This window comes from Chlorocebus sabaeus, chromosome 1 (assembly GCF_047675955.1).
Source record: "Chlorocebus sabaeus isolate Y175 chromosome 1, mChlSab1.0.hap1, whole genome shotgun sequence".
In the NCBI taxonomy this organism is placed as follows: domain Eukaryota; kingdom Metazoa; phylum Chordata; class Mammalia; order Primates; family Cercopithecidae; genus Chlorocebus; species Chlorocebus sabaeus.
Genome location: NC_132904.1, coordinates 115,548,898 through 115,554,681, shown reverse-complemented (window position 1 = coordinate 115,554,681; position 5,784 = coordinate 115,548,898). Strand labels below are relative to the sequence as shown.

The 5,784-nt window shown below is 46.1% G+C and overlaps 1 non-coding gene across 1 annotated transcript; it reads left to right on the top strand.

Moving 5' to 3' along the window:
• The first annotated feature begins 5,657 nt into the window (after positions 1 to 5,657).
• LOC119626662 (small nucleolar RNA ACA64) lies at positions 5,658 to 5,784 on the top strand. The gene has a single exon (XR_005242815.1). It is a non-coding gene; the product is annotated as a small nucleolar RNA ACA64 (small nucleolar RNA).

The following is a 5,784-nucleotide window of genomic DNA, read 5'->3' as shown; positions in this document are numbered from 1 at the left end:
AAAGAATTTGAAATAAGTAAAACCTAAGAAATGATTTAAGAGATGGCAAAAAAAAAATTACACCATAGGCCGGGCGCGGTGGCTCAAGCCTGTAATCCCAGCACTTTGGGAGGCCGAGACGGGCGGATCACGAGGTCAGGAGATCAAGACCATCCTGGCAAACACGGTGAAACCCCGTCTCTACTAAAAAAAATACAAAAACCTAGCCGGGCGACGTGGCGGGCGCCTGTAGTCCCAGCTACTCGGGAGGCTGAGGCAGGAGAATGGCGTGAACCCGGGAGGCGGAGCTTGCAGTGAGCTGAGATCTGGCCACTGCACTCCAGCCTGGGTGACAGAGCAAGACTCCGTATCAAAAAAAAAAAAAAAAAAAAAAAAAAAAATTACACCATAAACGATAAAGATTTATATATGATTAAACAATTTTACAGCCTGGGCAACATAATGAGAGAGACCCCAACACTACAAAAAATTAAAAAATGAGTCCGGGCGCAGTGGCTCATGCTTATAATCCCAAAACTTTAGGAGGCCAAGGTGGGTGGATTACTTGAGGCCAGGAGTTCAGGATCAGACTGGGCAACATGGTGAAACGCTGTGTCTACTAAATAAATAAATAAAACATATGTGCAGGTTTGTTATAAATGTTAAAATAAGTAAATAAATTAGCCAAGTGTGACGGCGCATGCTGTGAGTCCCAGCTACTTGGGAGGCTGAGGTGGGAGGATCACTTTGAGCCTGGAAGTTCAAGGCTGCAGTGAGCTGAGACTGCACTACTACACTCCAGCATGGGTGACAGAGTGAGACTCTGTTTCAAAAAACTAAGAAGAAGAAGAAAAAAAAAATTTTCAAATATTTTCTGGGATCAAATATTTATTATATGTAGCCTCCTTAAAATATTTGAACATGACATACAAAATTTATGATTCCTTTCTGAATCTAAGTCTTGCTTAACATATTAGTAATAATTTTATTTGCTAAGGCCTCAGCAGAGCAGTTTCTCCATATTAAAATTAATTTTTTGGCCGGGCGCAGTGGCTCGTACCTGTAATCCCAGAACTTTGGGAGGCCGAGGCAGGTGGATCACCTAAGGTCAGGAGTTCAAGACCAGCCTGGCCAACATGGTGAAACCCCCTCTCTACAAAAATACAGAAAGTAGCTGGGCATGATGGTGGGTACCTGTAATCCCAGCTACTCAGGAGACCGAAGTGGGAGAATCGCTTGAAACCAGGAGGCAGAGATTACTTGGCAGTAAGCCAAGATCGTGCCATTGCCCTCTAGCCTGGGTGACAGAATGAGACTCCATCTCAAAAAATAATAATAATAATTAATTTATTATTTAAGGCCGGGCACGGTGGCTCACACTTGTAATCCCAGCATTTTGGGAGGCAGAGGCAGGCAAATCACTTGAGCCCAGGAGCTCAAGACCAGCCTGGGCAACATGGCAAAACCCCATCACTACCAAAAAAACAAAAACAAAAATTAGCTGAGTGTGGTGGCACAGTGATCGCAGCTACTTGGGAGGCTGAGGTGGGAGACTCACTTGAGCCCATGTTGCAGAGGTTGCACTGCAATGCAGATGTTGCAGTGAGCTGAGATGGCACCACTGCACTCCAGTCTAGTGACAGAGTGAGACCCTGTCTCAAAAACAAAAACAAAAACAAATTGCCCGGGGCACAGTGGCTCATGCCTGTAATCCCAGCAGTTTGGGAGGCCAAAGCAGGTGTATCACTTGAGGTCAGGAGTTGGAGACCTGCCTGGCCAACACGGTGAAATCTTGTCTCTACCAAAAACACAAAAAATTAGTAGGGCATGGTGGCATGTGCCTGTAATCCCAGCTACTTGGGAGGCTGAAGCAGGAGAATCACTTGAACCTGGAAGGCAGAGGGTGCAGTGAGCTGAGGTCGCACACACTGCAGTCCAGCCTGGGCAACAGAGCGAGACTGTCTCAAGATATATATATATATGTTTTTTGAAGACCTCAGAACAACTATGACTCAAGAAAGGCCAATTAATTTGGCATTACTGGCAATAGAACATGAATTATGAGCAATGTTTTGTTATAACAACATAATTCAGGAATTTCCTGAAGTGAAGGCAGGGAAAATTAATTTATGGAATAAATAGATAATTATGAATTGTGTATCACTTTATTACTCATCTAAATATTGCTACTCCATCATAAGTGTACCCAGGCAATAATATATGTAATAATATATGCAATAATAGCTAAGTTAACTTATCTTGGATATTTTGTTGAATTTGGATCATACAAAAACCATAGCTTTACTTTTTTTTTTTTTTTGAGACAAAGTATCTCTCTGTCATCCAGGCTGTAGTGCAATGGCACAATCTCAGCTCACTGTAACCCCTGCCTCCCGGGTTCAAGTGATTCTCCTGCCTCAGCCTCCCGAGTAGCTGGGATTACAGGCAGGTGCCACCAGGCCTGGCTAATTTTTGTACTTTTAGTAGAGACAGGATTTCACCATGTTGGTCAGGCTGGTCTTGAACTCCTGACGTCAAGGGATCTGCCTGCCTCAGCCTTCCAAAGTGCTGGGATTACAGGCGTGAACCATCGCACCCGGCCAGTTTTACATTTTTTTTTTTTTTGAGACGGAGTCTTGCTCTGTCGCCCAGGCTGGAGCGCAGTGGCCGCATCTCAGCTCACTGCAAGCTCCGCCTTCCGGGTTTACGCCATTCTCCTGCCTCAGCCTCCCGAGTAGCTGGGACTACAGGCGCCCACCACCTTGCCCGGCTAGTTTTTTGTAATTTTTAGTAGAGACGGGGTTTCACCGTGTTAGCCAGGATGGTCTCGATCTCCTGACCTCGTGATCCGCCCGTCTCGGCCTCCCAAAGTGCTGGGATTACAGGCAGCTTTACATATTTTTAAATTTTGTCATTAGAAGATATATTTGTCAAGGTAGGAAGATAGAGCATACCAAACAGCTAGTTAACTTTCAAATATTTCAAATATTTAGATGTATGATATGACAGCCTGCATTTATACCCTGCCCTATCTCCACAAATATTATGAGGGTGGAGGGTGTTCCTTCTATCCCTCTTTAGGTAGCTATTTTTATGTTTTTTATTATTTATTTATTCATTTATTTATTTATTTATTTGAGACAGGTCTTGCTCTGTCATCCAGGCTAGAGTACAGCAGCACCATCTTGTCTTACTGCAGCCTTGACTTCCCAGGCTCCAGCGATCCGCCCACCTCGGCCTCCTGAATAGCTGGGATTACAGGCGTGTGCCACCACACCCAGCTAATTATTGGAAATTTTTTGTTTGGGTTTTGGTAGAGATGGGTTTTCGTCATGTTGCCCAGGCTGGTCTCAAACTCCTGGGCTCAAGCCATCCACCTGCCTTGGCCTCCCACAGTGCTGGGATTACAGGTATGAGCCATCTTGCCCAGCCATATACCTATCTTTTTAATTTAAAATCATGTTCAGTAAAGACTGTAAAGAATAGCCTTCCCTTCTCATTTATTTGTTTATGGATATCTTTTTTTTTTTTTTTTTTTTTTTTTGAGACAGAGTCTGGCTCTGTAGCCCAGACTGGAGTTCAGAGGCACGATCTCAGCTCACTGCAAGCTCTGCCTCCCGGGGTCACACCATCCTCCTGCCTCAGCCTCCCGAGTAGCTGGGACTACAGGCACCCACCACCATGCCCCGCTAATTTTTTGTATTTTTAGTAGAGATGGGGTTTCACCATATTAGCCAGGATGGTCTCAATCTCCTGACCTCGTGATCCACCCACCTCGGCCTCCCAAAGTGCTGGGATTACAGGCGTGAGCCACTGTGCCCGGCCTGTTTATGGATATCTTTTTATTATCAGTTTGGAGTCATGGATTCCTATTTTATTCAAATTGAATGGGTTTTATTCCCTTATAGTCCACACCAGTGTATAGAGATTGTCCTCACTGTTTTTTGTTTTGTTTTTGTTTCTGTTTTTGTTTTTTTGAGACAGAGTCTTGCTCTGTTGCCCAGGCTAGGGTGCAGTGGCACAATCTTGGCTCACTGCAACCTCTGCCTCCCAGGTTCAAACAATTCTTGTGCCTCAGCCTCCCAAGTAGCTGGGACCCCAGGCACGCACCACCATACCTGGCTAATTTTTGTATTTTTATCAGAGAGGGGATTTCACCATGTTGGCCAGGCTAGTCTCGAACTCCTGACCTCCAGTGATGGGCCTGCCTCGGCCTCCCAAAGTGTTGAGTGTGAGCCACCGTGCCCGGCCTGTCCTCATTCTTTTAACAGATGCATAGTACTCCACTGTGTGGAGTTGGTGCAAGGATTGTTTTTAGTGGACTCGGTGAAGTGCTGTATCCCACCTCCAAGAGGTTGCCAAGGGGATCTCAGTCACATTTGGATGACATAAGGGAAGAGCCCCCCTCCCCACACTTACCTCTGATTCTACTGTGGGACTATTATGATAAAATGAACTGGTTTGTTGGAGGTAAAACAAGGCCACATTCAGTGTGCAGGAGGCAGGCTCCCCAGAAGGGATTGGCTGTTTTCCGCCTCATCACCCAAGGGAAAGGAGGGATCAGAGAAGGGAAATGGAAACTTAGTAAGAGGGGCCTTTTGTTCTGTCTCTCTGGGGCCTGAGCTCTAATGGATTTAAAGTCACTTGTGGTTGCTCCCTTGCTTAACACCACCATTTATACACAGCCTGTTGCTCTGAGTAATTGACCATGGCTTACAAATCCTTTGTAATCTGGCCTCATCCTTCACTAACCTCAGCCTTCCCTTGAAGAATATTAACCAACTCCTAGCAGCCCCCTGCACATAGCGAGCTCTGTCACACTTCAGACAACACAGCCCACCCCCATTTACCTAGTTACCTCCTATTCATCACCTAAAATGAAGCTAGGCATCAACTCTTCCAAGAAGCCTTCTTTCATCACCTCAGGCTGGGTTAAGTAACTGTTTTATGTGCATATTCGCACCCTGGTACGCAGCTCTTTGGGTTATAATTATTTATTTGTCTGTCGCCCTCACGAGACTGTACGTTTCTCAAGCACATGACCTTTGTTTTTAGTTATTATCCTGTCTCCAGCCCCCAGCTTAGTTCCTGACTAGTGTGCTGTATCCCAAATCACAATACACATATGCACTGAGTTATGAGACAGAGAAGGGAACTACGATGCCCCTCTTGACCTCAAATCCTGTCTGCCCGCATATCATGCCTAGCTTTGTTGCAAGGCTGTCATTACCCGGGATGAAGTGAAATAGGACCCAAGAGTCTGGCTTCTGCAATTCATCAATCCTGCTTTTCAGTCCCCCATCCTCCCACCTGCTCTGTAAGATGAGAAAACAATTCAAACTAGCGGCACCAGGGGGTGCTCTCAGGCCAAGATGAAATCAAGAAACCATGGTAAACCTAAATTCCAATGTCACATCGTTTTTCCATTGCTCAAGAACCTGCAGTGGCTCCCCATTGCCCACCCTATCTTAAGCTGTTCCCTTATAACCTAAGCCCATCTCATCTGCCCAAGCTCCCATGTGCATGCACCTTCTACCGTGCTGAATTTCTGCTTAGCCATGTAACTGATAAGGGTGATGCCAAGGGGTAATGGTATAGCTAAAGCTAGCCCCCTCTCCACTTAGGTAGATCTGGCTGCGTCAACCACCCACATCCCTCTGGTGGTTGGGGAGCCCGGGGTTGGATGAAAATCATCCTGGGCTTTGCCAGTGGCCACAAGTGAGATTCAGTGCCCAGAGCTTCTAGGGGCCTCAGCTCACCATGCACTGCCCTGTGTGTGGCAGTGAAACCCAGGCCCTGACAGGC